Here is an 18,267-nt window from a genome sequence, read left to right on the forward strand (position 1 = left end):
TGTAAAGCATTATTATTCCTGGGATACGATAAAATGGAACCAGAATCGAATTTCGAACTTCCTAAGCGGATTTTCTCGAGAAACGAAAGCTTAACAGAAGCGGTAAATCGCAAATTAGAGGGTTTAGAGAAGGAATTCGGCTAAAATCTCGTCAGCTCATTGCGTAGTAATGAGTCTCGTCCGTTTGCCGTTACAATCAAATTAGCCTACAATTTTGTCCAAATCCGGCAGTGCCCGAGCTACTTTCATTTCACATGTCTTATCTGGTCCCGATCGAGATTTAGATGATTTGAGCCGAAACTCGTCTGTCAACAAATAATCAGAAATAGAAAAACACGAATAGGGGTGCAACACGAGGACTTCCCAGAGGGTCACCCATCCTAGTACTGCTCTCGCCCAAGCACGCTTAACTTCGTAGTTCTGATGGGATCCGGTGCATTAGTGCTGGTATGATCGCACCAGACATTGAGTGGGAAGTTTATTCTTATATCCCTCGAGTACGTGTGGAGCGGGCGGCGATGGACAACACGCGGCACTGCTCTCGCCCAATCATAACCATGAAGTTAAGCGTTCTGGCTCGATGGCAGAGGTAGGATGGGTGACCTCCTGGGAAGACCTCGTGTCGCACCGTTTACGTAAATTATAGATAAAACATCGAAATAATTGTTTTAATGAGTTGACCGTCTCCGGAGTAATCTGCGTCATCCTTCCGCACAGAACGGCTCACGACAACAAAAATCGATAAATGTTCCCAGAAAATAAAAAAAAAAATAAGAAGAAGGAAATAACGAATGTAAAGCTATTATTTTCTGGATACGATAAAATGGAACCAGAATCGAATTTCGAACTTCCTAAGCGGATTTCTCGAGGAAACGAAAGCTTAACAGAAGCGGTAAATCGCAAATTAGAGGGTCTTAGAGAAGGAATTCGGCTAAAATCTCGTCAGCTCATTGCGTAGTAATGAGTCTCGTCCGTTTGCCCGTTTACAATCAAATTAGCCTACAATTTTGTCCAAATCCGGCAGTGCCCGAGCTACTTTCATTTCACATGTCTTATCTGGTCCGATCGAGATTCAGATGATTTGAGCCGAAAATCGTCTGTCAACAAGTAATCAAAAATAGAAAAACACGAAAAGGGGTGCAACACGAGGACTTCCCAGGGGGTCACCCATCCTAGTACTGCGCTTCGCCCAAGCACGCTTAACTTCGGAGTTCTGATGGGATCCGGTGCATTAGTGCTGGTATGATCGCACCCGACATTGAGTGGGATGTTATTCTTATATCCCTCGAGTACGTGTGGAGCGGGCGGCGATGGACAACACGCGGCACTCTCGCCCAATCATAACCATGAAGTTAAGCGTTCTGGCGCGATGGCAGAGCTAGGATGGGTGACCTCCCTGGGAAGACCTCGTGTCGCGACCGTTTACGTAAATTATGGATAAAACAGTCGAAATAATTGTTTTTAATGAGTTAACCTCCGGAGTAATCTGCGTCATACCCTTCCGCACAGAACCGGCTCACGACAACAAAAATCGATAAATGTTCCCAGAAAATAGAAAAAAAAATAAGAAGAAGGAAATAACGAATGTAAAGCTATTATTATGCCTGGGATACGATAAAATGGAACCGGAATCGAATTTCGAACTTCCTAAGCGGATTTCTCGAGGAAACGAACTTAACAGAAGCGTTAAATCGCAATTAAGGGTCTTAGAGAAGGAATTCGGCTAAAATCTCGTCAGCTTCATTGCGTTAGTAATGAGTCTCGTCCGTTTGCATCGTTTACAATCAAAGTAGCCTACTAATTTTGTCCAAATCCGCAGTGCCCGATCTACTTTCATTTCACATGTCTTATCTTGTCCCGATCGAGATTCAGATGATTTGAGCCGAAAATCGTCTGTCAACAAGTAATCAAAATAGAAAAACACGAAAAGGGGTGCAACACGAGGACTTCCCAGGGGGTCACCCCATCTATTACTGCTCTCGCCCAAGCACCTTAACCTTCGGAGTTCTGATGGGATTCCGGTGCATTAGTGCTGGAATGATCGCACCCGACATTGAGTGGGATGTTGATTCTTATATCCCTCGAGTACGTGTGGAGCGGATGCGCGATGGACAACACGCGGCCTGCTCTCGCCCCAATCATAACCATGAAGTTAAGCGTTCTGGCGCTGATGGCAGAGCTAGGATGGGTGACCTCCCTGGGAAGACTCGTATCGCGACCGTTTATCGTAAATTATGGATAAAACAGTCGAAATAATTGTTTTTCATGAGTTAACCGTCTCCGGAGTAATCTGCGTCATACCCTTCCGCACAGAACCGGCTCACGACAACAAAAATCGATAAATGTTCCCAGAAATAGAAAAAAAATAAGAAGAAGGAAATAACGAATGTAAAGCTATTATTATGCCTCGGATACGATAAAATGGAACCGGAATCGAATTTCGAACTTCCTAAGCGGATTTCTCGAGGAAACGAAAGCTTAACAGAAGCGGTAAATCGCAAATTAGAGGGTCTTAGAGAAGGAATTCGGCTAAAATCTCGTCAGCTCATTGCGTAGTAATGAGTCTCGTCCGTTTGCCCGTTTACAATCAAATTAGCCTACAATTTTGTCCAAATCCGGCAGTGGCCGAGCTACTTTCATTTCACATGTCTTATCTGGTCCCGATCGAGATTCAGATGATTTGAGCTGAAAATCGTCTGTCAACAAGTAATCAAAAATAGAAAAACACGAAAAGTAGTGCAACACGAGGACTTCCCAGGGGGTTACCCATCCTAGTACTGCTCTCGCCCCAAGCACGCTTAACTTCGGAGTTTTGATGGGATCCGGTGCATTAGTGCTGGTATGATCGCACACGACATTGAGTGGGATGTTTATTCTTATATCCCTCGAGTACGGGTGGAGCAGCGGCGATGGACAACACGCGGCACTGGTTCTCGCCCAATCAGAACCATGAAGTTAAGCGTTCTGGCGCGATGGCAGAGCTAGGATGGGTGACCTCCCTGGAAAGACCTCGTGTCGCGACCGTTTACGTAAATTATGGATAAAACAGTCGAAATAATTATTTTAATGAGTTAACCGTCTTCGGTGTAATCTGCGTCATACCCTTCCGCAAAGAACAGGCTCACGACAACAAAAATCGATAAATGTTCCCAGAAAATAGAAAAAAAAATAAGAAAAAGGAAATAACGAATGTAAAGCTATTATTATTCTTGGGATACGATAAAATGGAACCAGAATAAAATTTCGAACTTCCTAAGCGGATTTCTCGAGGAAACGAAAACTTAACAGAAGCGGTAAATCGCAAATTTGAGGGTCTTAGAGAAGGAATTCGGCTAAAATCTCGTCAGCTCATTGCGTAGTAATGAGTCTCGTCCGTTTGCCCGTTTACAATCAAATTAGCCTACAATTTTGTCCAAATCCGGCAGTGCCCGAGCTACTTTCATTTCACATGTCTTATCTGGTCCCGATCGAGATTCAGATGATTTGAGCCGAAAATCGTCTGTCAACAAGTAATCAAAAATAGAAAAACACGAAAAGTAGTGCAACACGAGGACTTCCCAGGGGGTTACCCATCCTAGTACTGCTCTCGCCCCAAGCACGCTTAACTTCGGAGTTTTGATGGGATCCGGTGCATTAGTGCTGGTATGATCGCACACGAGATTGAGTGGGATGTTTATTCTTATATCCCTCGAGTACGGGTGGAGCAAGCGGCGATGGACAACACGCGGCCCTGTTCTCGCCCAATCAGAAACCATGAAGTATAAGCGTTCTGGCGCGATGGCAGAGCTTTAGATCGGGTGCCCGTCCCTGGGAAGACCTCGTGTCGCGACCGTTTACGTAAATTATGGATTAAAACAGTCGAAATAATTATTTTTAATGAGTTACCGTCTCCGGTGTAATCTGCGTCATACCCTTCCGCACAGAACCGGCTCACGACAACAAAAATCGATAATGTTCCCCAGAAAATAGAAAAAAAATAAGAAGAAGGAAATAACGAATGTAAAAGCTATTATTATTTTTGGGATACGATAAAATGGAACCAGAATAAAATTTCGAACTTCCTAAGCGGATTTCTCGAGGAAACCGAAAGCTTAACAGAACGGTAAATCGCAAATTTGAGGGTCTTAGAGAAGGAATTCGGCTAAAATATCGTCAGTCATTGCGTAGTAATGAGTCTCGTCCGTTTGCCCGTTTTACAATCAAATTAGCCTACAATTTGTCCAAATCCGGCAGGTGCCCGGAGCTACTTTCATTTCACATGTCTTATCTGGTCCACGATCGAGATTCAGTTGATTTGACCGAAAATCGTCTGTCTAACAAGTAATCAAAAAATAAAAAAACACGAAAAAGGGTGCACCACGAGGACTTTCTGAGGGGTCACTTCTCCTACTACTACTCTCGCCCAAGCACGCTTAACTTCGGAGTTCTGATGAGATCCTGTACATTAGTGCTGGTATGATCGCACCCGACATTGATGGGATGTTTATCCTTATATCCTAGAGTACGTGTGTGGAGCGGGGCGGCGATGGACAAACGCGGCACTGCTCTCGCCCAATCATAACCATGAAGTTAAGCGTTCTGGCGCGATGGCAGGTAGGATGGGTGACCTCCCTGGGAAGCCCTCGTGTCGCGACCTGTTACGTAAATTATGGATAAAACAGTCGAAATAATTGTTTTAATGAGTTCACCGTCTCCGGAGTAATCTGCGTCATACCCTTCCGCACAGAACCGGCTCACGACAACAAAAATCGATAAATGTTCCCAGAAAATAAAAAAAAAATAAGAAGAAGGAAATAACGAATGTAAAGCTATTATTATTCTTAGGATACGATAAAATGGAACCAGAATCGAATTTCGAACTTCCTAAGCGGATTTCTCGAGGAAACGAAAGCTTAACAGAAGCGGTAAATTGCAAATTAGAGGGTCTTAGAGAAGGAATTCGGATAAAATCTCGTCAGCTCATTGCGTAGTAATGAGTCTCGTCCGTTTGCCCGTTTACAATCAAATTAGCCTACAATTTTGTCCAAATCCGGCAGTGCCCGAGCTACTTTCATTTCACATGTTTTATCTGGTCCCGATTGAGATTTAGATGATTTCAGCCGAAAATCGTCTGTCAACAAGTAATCAAAAATAGAAAAACACGAAAAGGGTGCAACACGAGGACTTCCCAGGGGGTCACCCATCCTAGTACTGCGCTTTCGCCCAAGCACGCTTAACTTCGGAGTTCTGATGGGATCCGGTGCATTAGTGCTGGTATGATCGCACCCGACATTGAGTGGGATGTTTATTCTTATATCCCTCGAGTACGTGTGGAGCGGGCGGCGATGGACAACACGCGGCACTGCTCTCGCCCAATCATAACCATGAAGTTAAGCGTTCTGGCGCGATGGCAGAGCTAGGACGGGTGACCTCCCTGGGAAGACCTCGTGTCGCGACCGTTTACGTAAATTATGGATAAAACAGTCGAAATAATTGTTTTTAATGAGTTCACCGTCTACGGAGTAATCTGCGTCATACCCTTCCGCACAAAACCGGCTCACGACAACAAAAATCGATAAATGTTCCCAGAAAATAGAAAATAAAATAAGAAGAAGGAAATAACGAATGTAAAGCTGTTATTATGCCTGGGATATGATAAAATGGAACCGGAATCGAATTTCGAACTTCCTAAGCGGATTTCTCGAGGAAACGAAAGCTTAATAGAAGCGGTAAATCGCAAATTAGAGGGTCTTAGAGAAGAAATTCGGATAAAATCTCGTCAGCTCATTGCGTAGTAATGAGTCTCGTCCGTTTGCCCGTTTACAATCAAATTAGCCTACAATTTTGTCCAAATCCGGCAGTGCCCGAGCTACTTTCATTTCACATGTCTTATCTGGTCCCGATCGAGATTCAGATGATTTGAGCCGAAAATCGTCTGTCAACAAGTAATCAAAAATAGAAAAACACGACAAGGGGTGCAACACAAGGACTTCTATGAATGTAAAGCTATTATTATTTCTGGGATACGATAAAATGGATCCGGAATCGAATTTCGAACTTCCTAAACGGATTTCTCGAGGAAACGGAACATTAACAGAAGCGGTAAATCGCAAATTAGAGGGTCTTAGAGAAGAAATTCGGATAAAATCTCGTCAGCTCATTGCGTAGTAATTAGTCTCGTCCGTTTGCCCGTTTACAATCAAATTAGCCTACAATTTTGTCCAAATCAGGCAGTACCCGAGCTACGCTGATTTCACATGTCTTATTTGGTCTCGATCGAGATTCAGATGATTTGAGCAGAAAATCGTCCGTCAACAAGTAATCAAAAATAGAAAAACACGAAAAGGGGTGCAACACGAGGACTTCCCAGGTGGTCACCCATCCTAGTACTGCGCTTTCGCCCAAGCACGCTTAACTTCGGAGTTCTGATGGGATACGGTGCATTAGTGCTGGTATGATCGCAACCGACATTGAGTGGGATGTTTATTCTTATATCCCTCGAGTACGTGTGGAGCGGGCGGCGATGGACAACATGCGGCACTGCTCTCGCCCAATCATAACCATGAAGTTAAGCGTTCTGGCGCGATGGCAGAGCTAGGATGGGTGACCTCCCTGGGAAGACCTCGTATCGCGACCGTTTATGTAAATTATGGATAAATCAGTGGAAATAATTGTTTTTAATGAGTTAATCGTCTCCGGAGTAATCTGCGTCATACCCTTCCGCACAGAACCGGCTCACGACATTAAAAATCGATAAATGTTCCCCGAAAATAAAAAAAAAAAAAGAAGAAGGAAATAACGAATGTAAAGCTATTATTATTCTTAGGATACGATAAAATGGAACCAGAATCGAATTTCGAACTTCCTAAGCGGATTTCTCGAGGAAACGAAAGCTTAACAGAAGCGGTAAATCGCAAATTAGAGGGTTTTAAAGAAGGAATTCGGCTAAAATCTCGTCAGCTCATTGCGTAGTAATGAGTCTCGTCCGTTTGCCAGTTTACAATCAAATTAGCCTACAATTTTGTCCAAATCCGGCAGTGCCCGAGCTACTTTCATTTCACATGTCTTATCTGGTCCCGATCGAGATTCAGATGATTTGAGCCGAAACTCGTCTGTCAACAAGTAATCAGAAATAGAAAAACACGACAAGGGGTGCAACACAAGGACTTCTATGAATGTAAAGCTATTATTATTTCTGGGATACGATAAAATGGATCCGGAATCGAATTTCGAACTTCCTAAACGGATTTCTCGAGGAAACGGAACATTAACAGAAGCGGTAAATCGCAAATTAGAGGGTCTTAGAGAAGAAATTCGGATAAAATCTCGTCAGCTCATTGCGTAGTAATGAGTCTCGTCCGTTTGCCCGTTTACAATCAAATTAGCCTACAATTTTGTCCAAATCCGGCAGTGCCCGAGCTACTTTCATTTCACATGTCTTATCTGGTCCCGATCGAGATTCAGTTGATTTGAACCGAAAATCGTCTGTTAACAAGTAATCAAAAATAGAAAAACACGAAAAAGGGTGCAACACGAGGACTTCCGAGGGGGTCACCCATCCTACTACTACTCTCGCCCAAGCACGCTTAACTTCGGAGTTCTGAAGGATCCGGTACATTAGTGCTGGTATGATCGCACCCGACATTGAGTGGGATGTTTATCCTTATATCCCTCGAGTACGTGTGGAGCGGGCGGCGATGGACAACACGCGGCACTGCTCTCGCCCAATCATAACCATGAAGTTAAGCGTTCTGGCGCGATGGCAGAGCTAGGATGTGTGACCTCCCTGGGAAGACCTCGTGTCGCGACCTTTTACGTAAATTATGGATAAAACAGTCGAAATAATTGTTTTTAATGAGTTCACCGTCTCCGGAGTAATCTGCGTCATACCCTTCCGCACAGAACTGGCTCACGACAACAAAAATCGATAAATGTTCCCAGAAAATAAAAAAAAATAAGAAGAAGGAAATAACGAATGTGAAGCTATTATTATTTTTAGGATACGATAAAATGGAACCAGAACCGAATTTCGAACTTCCTAAGCGGATTTCTCGAGGAAACGAAAGATTAACAGAAGCGGTAAATTGCAAATTAGAGGGTCTTAGAGAAGGAATTCGGATAAAATCTCGTCAGCTCATTGCGTAGTAATGAGTCTCGTCCGTTTGCCCGTTTACAATCAAATTAGCCTACAATTTTGTCCAAATCTGGCAGTGCCCGAGCTACTTTCATTTCACATGTTTTATCTGGTCCCGATTGAGATTCAGATGATTTCAGCCGAAAATCGTCTGTCAACAAGTAATCAAAAATAGAAAAACACGAAAAGGGGTGCAACACGAGGACTTCCCAGGGGGTCACCCATCCTAGTACTGCGCTTTCGCCCAAGCACGCTTAACTTCGGAGTTCTGATGGGATCCGGTGCATTAGTGCTGGTATGATCGCACCCGACATTGAGTGGGATGTTTATTCTTATATCCCTCGAGTACGTGTGGAGCGGGCGGCGATGGACAACACGCGGCACTGCTCTCGCCCAATCATAACTATGAAGTTAAGCGTTCTGGCGCGATGGCAGAGCTAGGATGGGTGACCTCCCTGGGAAGACCTCGTGTCGCGACCGTTTACGTAAATTATGGATAAAACAGTCGAAATATATGTTTTTAATGAGTTCACCGTCTCCGGAGTAATCTGCGTCATACCCTTCCGCACAAAACCGGCTCACGACAACAAAAATCGATAAATGTTCCCAGAAAATAGAAAATAAAATAAGAAGAAGGAAATAACAAATGTAAAGCTGTTATTATGCCTGGGATACGATAAAATGGAACCGGAATCGAATTTCGAACTTCCTAAGCGGATTTCTCGAGGAAACGAAAGCTTAACAGAAGCGGTAAATCGCAAATTAGAGGGTCTTAGAGAAGAAATTCGGATAAAATCTCGTCAGCTCATTGCGTAGTAATGAGTCTCGTCCGTTTGCCCGTTTACAATCAAATTAGCCTACAATTTTGTCCAAATCCGGCAGTGCCCGAGCTACTTTCATTTCACATGTCTTATCTGGTCCCGATCGAGATTCAGATGATTTGAGCCGAAAATCGTCTGTCAACAAGTAATCAAAAATAGAAAAACACGACAAGGGGTGCAACACAAGGACTTCTATGAATGTAAAGCTATTATTATTTCTGGGATACGATAAAATGGATCCGGAATCGAATTTCGAACTTCCTAAACGGATTTCTCGAGGAAACGGAACATTAACAGAAGCGGTAAATCGCAAATTAGAGGGTCTTAGAGAAGAAATTCGGATAAAATCTCGTCAGCTCATTGCGTAGTAATTAGTCTCGTCCGTTTGCCCGTTTACAATCAAATTAGCCTACAATTTTGTCCAAATCAGGCAGTACCCGAGCTACGTTGATTTCACATGTCTTATTTGGTCTCGATCGAGATTCAGATGATTTGAGCAGAAAATCGTCCGTCAACAAGTAATCAAAAATAGAAAAACACGAAAAGGGGTGCAACACGAGGACTTCCCAGGTGGTCACCCATCCTAGTACTGCGCTTTCGCCCAAGCACGCTTAACTTCGGAGTTCTGATGGGATACGGTGCATTAGTGCTGGTATGATCGCAACCGACATTGAGTGGGATGTTTATTCTTATATCCCTCGAGTACGTGTGGAGCGGGCGGCGATGGACAACACGCGGCACTGCTCTCGCCCAATCATAACCATGAAGTTAAGCGTTCTGGCGCGATGGCAGAGCTAGGATGGGTGACCTCCCTGGGAAGACCTCGTATCGCGACCGTTTATGTAAATTATGGATAAATCAGTGGAAATAATTGTTTTTAATGAGTTAATCGTCTCCGGAGTAATCTGCGTCATACCCTTCCGCACAGAACCGGCTCACGACATTAAAAATCGATAAATGTTCCCCGAAAATAAAAAAAAAAAAAGAAGAAGGAAATAACGAATGTAAAGCTATTATTATTCTTAGGATACGATAAAATGGAACCAGAATCGAATTTCGAACTTCCTAAGCGGATTTCTCGAGGAAACGAAAGCTTAACAGAAGCGGTAAATCGCAAATTAGAGGGTTTTAAAGAAGGAATTCGGCTAAAATCTCGTCAGCTCATTGCGTAGTAATGAGTCTCGTCCGTTTGCCAGTTTACAATCAAATTAGCCTACAATTTTGTCCAAATCCGGCAGTGCCCGAGCTACTTTCATTTCACATGTCTTATCTGGTCCCGATCGAGATTCAGATGATTTGAGCCGAAACTCGTCTGTCAACAAGTAATCAGAAATAGAAAAACACGACAAGGGGTGCAACACAAGGACTTCTATGAATGTAAAGCTATTATTATTTCTGGGATACGATAAAATGGATCCGGAATCGAATTTCGAACTTCCTAAACGGATTTCTCGAGGAAACGGAACATTAACAGAAGCGGTAAATCGCAAATTAGAGGGTCTTAGAGAAGAAATTCGGATAAAATCTCGTCAGCTCATTGCGTAGTAATGAGTCTCGTCCGTTTGCCCGTTTACAATCAAATTAGCCTACAATTTTGTCCAAATCCGGCAGTGCCCGAGCTACTTTCATTTCACATGTCTTATCTGGTCCCGATCGAGATTCAGTTGATTTGAACCGAAAATCGTCTGTTAACAAGTAATCAAAAATAGAAAAACACGAAAAAGGGTGCAACACGAGGACTTCCGAGGGGGTCACCCATCCTACTACTACTCTCGCCCAAGCACGCTTAACTTCGGAGTTCTGATGGATCCGGTACATTAGTGCTGGTATGATCGCACCCGACATTGAGTGGGATGTTTATCCTTATATCCCTCGAGTACGTGTGGAGCGGGCGGCGATGGACAACACGCGGCACTGCTCTCGCCCAATCATAACCATGAAGTTAAGCGTTCTGGCGCGATGGCAGAGCTAGGATGGGTGACCTCCCTGGGAAGACCTCGTGTCGCGACCTTTTACGTAAATTATGGATAAAACAGTCGAAATAATTGTTTTTAATGAGTTCACCGTCTCCGGAGTAATCTGCGTCATACCCTTCCGCACAGAACCGGCTCACGACAACAAAAATCGATAAATGTTCCCAGAAAATAAAAAAAAATAAGAAGAAGGAAATAACGAATGTGAAGCTATTATTATTCTTAGGATACGATAAAATGGAACCAGAACCGAATTTCGAACTTCCTAAGCGGATTTCTCGAGGAAACGAAAGCTTAACAGAAGCGGTAAATTGCAAATTAGAGGGTCTTAGAGAAGGAATTCGGATAAAATCTCGTCAGCTCATTGCGTAGTAATGAGTCTCGTCCGTTTGCCCGTTTACAATCAAATTAGCCTACAATTTTGTCCAAATCTGGCAGTGCCCGAGCTACTTTCATTTCACATGTTTTATCTGGTCCCGATTGAGATTCAGATGATTTCAGCCGAAAATCGTCTGTCAACAAGTAATCAAAAATAGAAAAACACGAAAAGGGGTGCAACACGAGGACTTCCCAGGGGGTCACCCATCCTAGTACTGCGCTTTCGCCCAAGCACGCTTAACTTCGGAGTTCTGATGGGATCCGGTGCATTAGTGCTGGTATGATCGCACCCGACATTGAGTGGGATGTTTATTCTTATATCCCTCGAGTACGTGTGGAGCGGGCGGCGATGGACAACACGCGGCACTGCTCTCGCCCAATCATAACCATGAAGTTAAGCGTTCTGGCGCGATGGCAGAGCTAGGATGGGTGACCTCCCTGGGAAGACCTCGTGTCGCGACCGTTTACGTAAATTATGGATAAAACAGTCGAAATAATTGTTTTTAATGAGTTCACCGTCTCCGGAGTAATCTGCGTCATACCCTTCCGCACAAAACCGGCTCACGACAACAAAAATCGATAAATGTTCCCAGAAAATAGAAAATAAAATAAGAAGAAGGAAATAACGAATGTAAAGCTGTTATTATGCCTGGGATACGATAAAATGGAACCGGAATCGAATTTCGAACTTCCTAAGGGGATTTCTCGAGGAAACGAAAGCTTAACAGAAGCGGTAAATCGCAAATTAGAGGGTCTTAGAGAAGAAATTCGGATAAAATCTCGTCAGCTCATTGCGTAGTAATGAGTCTCGTCCGTTTGCCCGTTTACAATCAAATTAGCCTACAATTTTGTCCAAATCCGGCAGTGCCCGAGCTACTTTCATTTCACATGTCTTATCTGGTCCCGATCGAGATTCAGATGATTTGAGCCGAAAATCGTCTGTCAACAAGTAATCAAAAATAGAAAAACACGACAAGGGGTGCAACACAAGGACTTCTATGAATGTAAAGCTATTATTATTTCTGGGATACGATAAAATGGATCCGGAATCGAATTTCGAACTTCCTAAACGGATTTCTCGAGGAAACGAAACATTAACAGAAGCGGTAAATCGCAAATTACAGGGTCTTAGAGAAGAAATTCGGATAAAATCTCGTCAGCTCATTGCGTAGTAATGAGTCTCGTCCGTTTGCCCGTTTACAATCAAATTAGCCTACAATTTTGTCCAAATCAGGCAGTACCCGAGCTACGCTGATTTCACATGTCTTATTTGGTCTCGATCGAGATTCAGATGATTTGAGCAGAAAATCGTCCGTCAACAAGTAATCAAAAATAGAAAAACACGAAAAGGGGTGCAACACGAGGACTTCCCAGGTGGTCACCCATCCTAGTACTGCGCTTTCGTCCAAGCACGCTTAACTTCGGAGTTCTGATGGGATACGGTGCATTAGTGCTGGTATGATCGCACCCGACATTGAGTGGGATGTTTATTCTTATATCCCTCGAGTACGTGTGGAGCGGGCGGCGATGGACAACACGCGGCACTGCTCTCGCCCAATCATAACCATGAAGTTAAGCGTTCTGGCGCGATGGCAGAGCTAGGATGGGTGACCTCCCTAGGAAGACCTCGTATCACGACCGTTTATGCAAATTATGGATAAATCAGTGGAAATAATTGTTTTTAATGAGTTAATCGTCTCCGGAGTAATCTGCGTCATACCCTTCCGCACAGAACCGGCTCACGACATTAAAAATCGATAAATGTTCCCAGAAAATAAAAAAAAAATAAGAAGAAGGAAATAACGAATGTAAAGCTATTATTATTCTTAGGATACGATAAAATGGAACCAGAATCGAATTTCAAACTTCCTAAGCGGATTTCTCGAGGAAACGAAAGCTTAACAGAAGCGGTAAATGGCAAATTTGAGGGTCTTAGAGAAGGAATTCGGCTAAAATCTCGTCAGCTCATTGCGTAGTAATGAGTCTCGTCCGTTTGCCCGTTTACAATCAAATTAGCCTAGAATTTTGTCCAAATCCGGCAGTGCCCGAGCTACTTTCATTTCACATGTCTTATCTGGTCCCGATCGAGATTCAGATTATTTGAGCCGAAACTCGTCTGTCAACAAGTAATCAGAAATAGAAAAACACGAAAAGGGGTGCAACACGAGGACTTCCCAGGGGGTCACCCATCCTAGTACTGCTCTCGCCCAAGCACGCTTAACTTCGGAGTTTTGATGGGATCCGGTGCATTAGTGCTTGTCTGATCGCACCAGACATTGAGTGGGATGTTTATTCTTATATCCCTCGAGTACGTGTGGAGCGGGCGGCGATGGACAACACGCGGCACTGCTCTCGCCCAATCATAACCATGAAGTTAAGCGTTCTGGCGCGATGGCAGAGGTAGGATGGGTGACCTCCCTGGGAAGACCTCGTGTCGCGACCGTTTACTTAAATTATGGATAAAACAGTCGAAATAATTGTTTTTAATGAGTTAACCGTCTCCGGAGTAATCTGCGTCATACCCTTCCGCACAGAACCGGCTCACAACAACAAAAATTGATAAATGTTCCCAGAAAATACAAAAAAAATAAGAAGAAGTAAATAACGAATGTAAAGCTATTATTATGCCTCGGATACGATAAAATGGAACCGGAATCGAATTTCGAACTTCCTAAGCTGATTTCTCGAGAAAACGAAAGCTTAACAGAAGCGGTAAATCGCAAATTAGAGGGTCTTAGAGAAGGAATTCGGCTAAAATCTCTTCAGCTCATTGCGTAGTAATGAGTCTCGTCCGTTTGCCCGTTTACAATCAAATTAGCCTAGAATTTGGTCCAAATCCGGCATTGCCCGAGCTACTTTCATTTAACATGTCTTATCTGGTCCCGATCGAAATTCAGATTATTTGAGCCGAAACTCGTCTGTCAACAAGTAATCAGAAATAGAAAAACACGAAAAGGGGTGCAACACGAGTACTTCCCAGGGGGTCACCCATCCTAGTACTGCTCTCGCCCAAGCACGCTTAACTTCGGAGTTTTGATGGGATCCGGTGCATTAGTGCTTGTCTGATCGCACCAGACATTGAGTGGGATGTTTATTCTTATATCCCTCGAGTACGTGTGGAGCGGGCGGCGATGGACAACACGCGGCACTGCTCTCGCCCAATCATAACCATGAAGTTAAGCGTTCTGGCGCGATGGCAGAGCTAGGATGGGTGACCTCCCTGGGAAGACCTCGTGTCGCGACCGTTTACGTAAATTATGGATAAAACAGTCGAAATAATTGTTTTTAATGAGTTCACCGTCTCCAGAGTAATCTGCGTCATACCCTTCCGCACAAAACCGGCTCACGACAACAAAAATCGATAAATGTTCCCAGAAAATAGAAAATAAAATAAGAAGAAGGAAATAACGAATGTAAAGCTGTTATTATGCCTGGGATACGATAAAATGGAACCGGAATCGAATTTCGAACTTCCTAAGCGGATTTCTCGAGGAAACGAAAGCTTAACAGAAGCGGTAAATCGCAAATTAGAGGGTCTTAGAGAAGAAATTCGGATAAAATCTCGTCAGCTCATTGCGTAGTAATGAGTCTCGTCCGTTTGCCCGTTTACAATCAAATTAGCCTACAATTTTGTCCAAATCCGGCAGTGCCCGAGCTACTTTCATTTCACATGTCTTATCTGGTCCCGATCGAGATTCAGATGATTTGAGCCGAAAATCGTCTGTCAACAAGTAATCAAAAATAGAAAAACACGACAAGGGGTGCAACACAAGGACTTCTATGAATGTAAAGCTATTATTATTTCTGGGATACGATAAAATGGATCCGGAATCGAATTTCGAACTTCCTAAACGGATTTCTCGAGGAAACGAAACATTAACAGAAGCGGTAAATCGCAAATTAGAGGGTCTTAGAGAAGAAATTCGGATAAAATCTCGTCAGCTCATTGCGTAGTAATGAGTCTCGTCCGTTTGCCCGTTTACAATCAAATTAGCCTACAATTTTGTCCAATCAGGCAGTACCCGAGCTACGCTGATTTCACATGTCTTATTTGGTCTCGATCGAGATTCAGATGATTTGAGCAGAAAATCGTCCGTCAACAAGTAATCAAAAATAGAAAAACACGAAAAGGGGTGCAACACGAGGACTTCCCAGGTGGTCACCCATCCTAGTACTGCGCTTTCGTCCAAGCACGCTTAACTTCGGAGTTCTGATGGGATACGGTGCATTAGTGCTGGTATGATCGCACCCGACATTGAGTGGGATGTTTATTCTTATATCCCTCGAGTACGTGTGGAGCGGGCGGCGATGGACAACACGCGGCACTGCTCTCGCCCAATCATAACCATGAAGTTAAGCGTTCTGGCGCGATGGCAGAGCTAGGATGGGTGACCTCCCTAGGAAGACCTCGTATCACGACCGTTTATGCAAATTATGGATAAATCAGTGGAAATAATTGTTTTTAATGAGTTAATCGTCTCCGGAGTAATCTGCGTCATACCCTTCCGCACAGAACCGGCTCACGACATTAAAAATCGATAAATGTTCCCAGAAAATAAAAAAAAAATAAGAAGAAGGAAATAACGAATGTAAAGCTATTATTATTCTTAGGATACGATAAAATGGAACCAGAATCGAATTTCGAACTTCCTAAGCGGATTTCTCGAGGAAACGAAAGCTTAACAGCAGCGGTAAATGGCAAATTTGAGGGTCTTAGAGAAGGAATTCGGCTAAAATCTCGTCAGCTCATTGCGTAGTAATGAGTCTCGTCCGTTTGCCCGTTTACAATCAAATTAGCCTAGAATTTTGTTCAAATCCGGCAGTGCCCGAGCTACTTTCATTTCACATGTCTTATCTGGTCCCGATCGAGATTCAGATTATTTGAGCCGAAACTCGTCTGTCAACAAGTAATCAGAAATAGAAAAACACGAAAAGGGGTGCAACACGAGGACTTCCCAGGGGGTCACCCATCCTAGTACTGCTCTCGCCCAAGCACGCTTAACTTCGGAGTTTTGACGAGATCCGCTGCATTAGTGCTGGTATGATCGCACCAGATATTGAGTGGGATGTTTATTCTTATATCCCTCGAGTACGTGTGGAGCGGGCGGCGATGGACAACACGCGGCACTGCTCTCGCCCAATCATAACCATGAAGTTAAGCGTTCTGGCGCGATGGCAGAGGTAGGATGGGTGACCTCCCTGGGAAGACCTCGTGTCGCGACCGTTTACTTAAATTATGGATAAAACAGTCGAAATAATTGTTTTTAATGAGTTAACCGTCTCCGGAGTAATCTGCGTCATACCCTTCCGCACAGAACCGGCTCACAACAACAAAAATTTATAAATGTTCCCAGAAAATACAAAAAAAATAAGAAGAAGTAAATAACGAATGTAAAGCTATTATTATGCCTCGGATACGATAAAATGGAACCGGAATCGAATTTCGAACTTCCTAAGCTGATTTCTCGAGAAAACGAAAGCTTAACAGAAGAGGTAAATCGCAAATTAGAGGGTCTTAGAGAAGGAATTCGGCTAAAATCTCTTCAGCTCATTGCGTAGTAATGAGTCTCATCCGTTTGCCCGTTTACAATCAAATTAGCCTAGAATTTGGTCCAAATCCGGCATTGCCCGAGCTACTTTCATTTAACATGTCTTATCTGGTCCCGATCGAAATTCAGATTATTTGAGCCGAAACTCGTCTGTCAACAAATAATCAGAAATAGAAAAACACGAAAAGGGGTGCAACACGAGTACTTCCCAGGGGGTCACCCATCCTAGTACTGCTCTCGCCCAAGCACGCTTAACTTCGGAGTTTTGATGGGATCCGGTGCATTAGTGCTGGTCTGATCGAACCAGACATTGAGTGGGATGTTTATTCTTACATCCCTCGAGTACGTGTGGAGCGGGCGGCGATGGACAACACGCGGCACTGCTCTCGCCCAATCATAACCATGAAGGTAAGCGTTCTGGCGCGATGGCAGAGGTAGGATGGGTGACCTCCCTGGGAAGACCTCGTGTCGCGACCGTTTACGTAAATTATGGATAAAACAGTCGAAATAATTGTTTTTAATGAGTTAACCGTCTCCGGTGTAATCTGCGTCATACCCTTCCGCACAGAACCGGCTCACGACAACAAAAATCGAAAAATGTTCCCAGAAAATACAAAAAAAATAAGAAGAAGGAAATAACGAATGTAAAGCTATTATTATGCCTCGGATACGATAAAATGGAACCGGAATCGAATTTCGAACTTCCTAAGCGGATTTCTCGAGGAAACGAAAGCTTAACAGAAGCGGTAAATCGCAAATTAGAGGGTCTTAGAGAAGGAATTCGGCTAAAATCTCGTCAGCTCATTGCGTAGTAATGAGTCTCGTCCGTTTGCCTGTTTACAATCAAATTAGCCTACAATTTTGTCCAAATCCGGCAGTGCTCGAGCTACTTTCATTTAACATGTCTTATCTAGTCCCGATCGAGATTCAGATGATTTGAGTCGAAAATCGTCTGTCAACAAATAATCAAAAATAGAAAAACACGAAAAGGGGTGCAACACGAGGACTTCCCAGGGGGTCACCCATCCTAGTACTGCGCTTTCGCCCAAGCACGCTTAACTTCGGAGTTCTGATGGGATCCGGTGCATTAGTGCTGGTATGATCGCACCCGACATTGAGTGGGATGTTTATTCTTATATCCCTCGAGTACGTGTGGAGCGGGCGGCGATGGAAAACACGCGGCACTGCTCTCGCCCAATCATAACCATTAAGTTAAGCGTTCTGGCGCGATGACAGAGGTAGGATGGGTGACCTCCTTGGGAAGACCTCGTGTCGCGACCGTTTACGTAAATTATGGATAAAACAGTCGAAATAATTGTTTTTAATGAGTTAACCGTCTCCGGAGTAATCTGCGTCATACTCTTCCGCACAGAACCGGCTCACGACAACAAAAATCGATAAATGTTCCCAGAAAATAGATTAAAAATAAGAAG

General features: G+C 43.7%; 18 non-coding genes and 2 pseudogenes across 18 annotated transcripts; all 20 read right to left on the reverse strand.

Annotated features, from left to right (window-relative positions):
- Window positions 1-342: 342 nt before the first annotated feature.
- On the reverse strand, window positions 343-461 carry LOC142514166 (5S ribosomal RNA). The gene has a single exon (XR_012810074.1). It is a non-coding gene; the product is annotated as a 5S ribosomal RNA (ribosomal RNA).
- Window positions 462-1,134: 673 nt separating this feature from the next.
- On the reverse strand, window positions 1,135-1,254 carry LOC142513911 (5S ribosomal RNA). The gene has a single exon (XR_012809834.1). It is a non-coding gene; the product is annotated as a 5S ribosomal RNA (ribosomal RNA).
- Window positions 1,255-1,929: 675 nt separating this feature from the next.
- LOC142511521 (5S ribosomal RNA) lies at window positions 1,930-2,049 on the reverse strand (annotated as a pseudogene).
- A 684-nt stretch (window positions 2,050-2,733) lies between these two features.
- LOC142517389 (5S ribosomal RNA) lies at window positions 2,734-2,853 on the reverse strand. The gene has a single exon (XR_012813138.1). It is a non-coding gene; the product is annotated as a 5S ribosomal RNA (ribosomal RNA).
- A 683-nt stretch (window positions 2,854-3,536) lies between these two features.
- LOC142517390 (5S ribosomal RNA) lies at window positions 3,537-3,656 on the reverse strand. The gene has a single exon (XR_012813139.1). It is a non-coding gene; the product is annotated as a 5S ribosomal RNA (ribosomal RNA).
- A 692-nt stretch (window positions 3,657-4,348) lies between these two features.
- On the reverse strand, window positions 4,349-4,467 carry LOC142511811 (5S ribosomal RNA; annotated as a pseudogene).
- Window positions 4,468-5,146: 679 nt separating this feature from the next.
- Window positions 5,147-5,267, reverse strand: LOC142514663 (5S ribosomal RNA). Its single transcript, XR_012810547.1, has one exon. It is a non-coding gene; the product is annotated as a 5S ribosomal RNA (ribosomal RNA).
- A 1,057-nt stretch (window positions 5,268-6,324) lies between these two features.
- Window positions 6,325-6,445, reverse strand: LOC142507318 (5S ribosomal RNA). Its single transcript, XR_012805578.1, has one exon. It is a non-coding gene; the product is annotated as a 5S ribosomal RNA (ribosomal RNA).
- A 1,056-nt stretch (window positions 6,446-7,501) lies between these two features.
- LOC142506626 (5S ribosomal RNA) lies at window positions 7,502-7,619 on the reverse strand. The gene has a single exon (XR_012804913.1). It is a non-coding gene; the product is annotated as a 5S ribosomal RNA (ribosomal RNA).
- A 682-nt stretch (window positions 7,620-8,301) lies between these two features.
- LOC142514355 (5S ribosomal RNA) lies at window positions 8,302-8,422 on the reverse strand. Its single transcript, XR_012810251.1, has one exon. It is a non-coding gene; the product is annotated as a 5S ribosomal RNA (ribosomal RNA).
- Window positions 8,423-9,479: 1,057 nt separating this feature from the next.
- Window positions 9,480-9,600, reverse strand: LOC142507319 (5S ribosomal RNA). The gene has a single exon (XR_012805579.1). It is a non-coding gene; the product is annotated as a 5S ribosomal RNA (ribosomal RNA).
- A 1,056-nt stretch (window positions 9,601-10,656) lies between these two features.
- LOC142516698 (5S ribosomal RNA) lies at window positions 10,657-10,774 on the reverse strand. The gene has a single exon (XR_012812479.1). It is a non-coding gene; the product is annotated as a 5S ribosomal RNA (ribosomal RNA).
- A 682-nt stretch (window positions 10,775-11,456) lies between these two features.
- On the reverse strand, window positions 11,457-11,577 carry LOC142514356 (5S ribosomal RNA). Its single transcript, XR_012810252.1, has one exon. It is a non-coding gene; the product is annotated as a 5S ribosomal RNA (ribosomal RNA).
- A 1,057-nt stretch (window positions 11,578-12,634) lies between these two features.
- Window positions 12,635-12,755, reverse strand: LOC142507054 (5S ribosomal RNA). The gene has a single exon (XR_012805321.1). It is a non-coding gene; the product is annotated as a 5S ribosomal RNA (ribosomal RNA).
- A 683-nt stretch (window positions 12,756-13,438) lies between these two features.
- Window positions 13,439-13,557, reverse strand: LOC142517159 (5S ribosomal RNA). The gene has a single exon (XR_012812921.1). It is a non-coding gene; the product is annotated as a 5S ribosomal RNA (ribosomal RNA).
- A 683-nt stretch (window positions 13,558-14,240) lies between these two features.
- LOC142506701 (5S ribosomal RNA) lies at window positions 14,241-14,359 on the reverse strand. The gene has a single exon (XR_012804983.1). It is a non-coding gene; the product is annotated as a 5S ribosomal RNA (ribosomal RNA).
- Window positions 14,360-15,415: 1,056 nt separating this feature from the next.
- LOC142507055 (5S ribosomal RNA) lies at window positions 15,416-15,536 on the reverse strand. Its single transcript, XR_012805322.1, has one exon. It is a non-coding gene; the product is annotated as a 5S ribosomal RNA (ribosomal RNA).
- Window positions 15,537-16,219: 683 nt separating this feature from the next.
- On the reverse strand, window positions 16,220-16,338 carry LOC142516511 (5S ribosomal RNA). The gene has a single exon (XR_012812302.1). It is a non-coding gene; the product is annotated as a 5S ribosomal RNA (ribosomal RNA).
- A 683-nt stretch (window positions 16,339-17,021) lies between these two features.
- Window positions 17,022-17,140, reverse strand: LOC142506895 (5S ribosomal RNA). Its single transcript, XR_012805169.1, has one exon. It is a non-coding gene; the product is annotated as a 5S ribosomal RNA (ribosomal RNA).
- A 683-nt stretch (window positions 17,141-17,823) lies between these two features.
- Window positions 17,824-17,944, reverse strand: LOC142514357 (5S ribosomal RNA). The gene has a single exon (XR_012810253.1). It is a non-coding gene; the product is annotated as a 5S ribosomal RNA (ribosomal RNA).
- Between the last annotated feature and the right edge of the window lie 323 nt (window positions 17,945-18,267).

The sequence above is a fragment of the Primulina tabacum genome, chromosome 10, assembly GCF_025594145.1.
Source record: "Primulina tabacum isolate GXHZ01 chromosome 10, ASM2559414v2, whole genome shotgun sequence".
Classification (NCBI taxonomy): domain Eukaryota; kingdom Viridiplantae; phylum Streptophyta; class Magnoliopsida; order Lamiales; family Gesneriaceae; genus Primulina; species Primulina tabacum.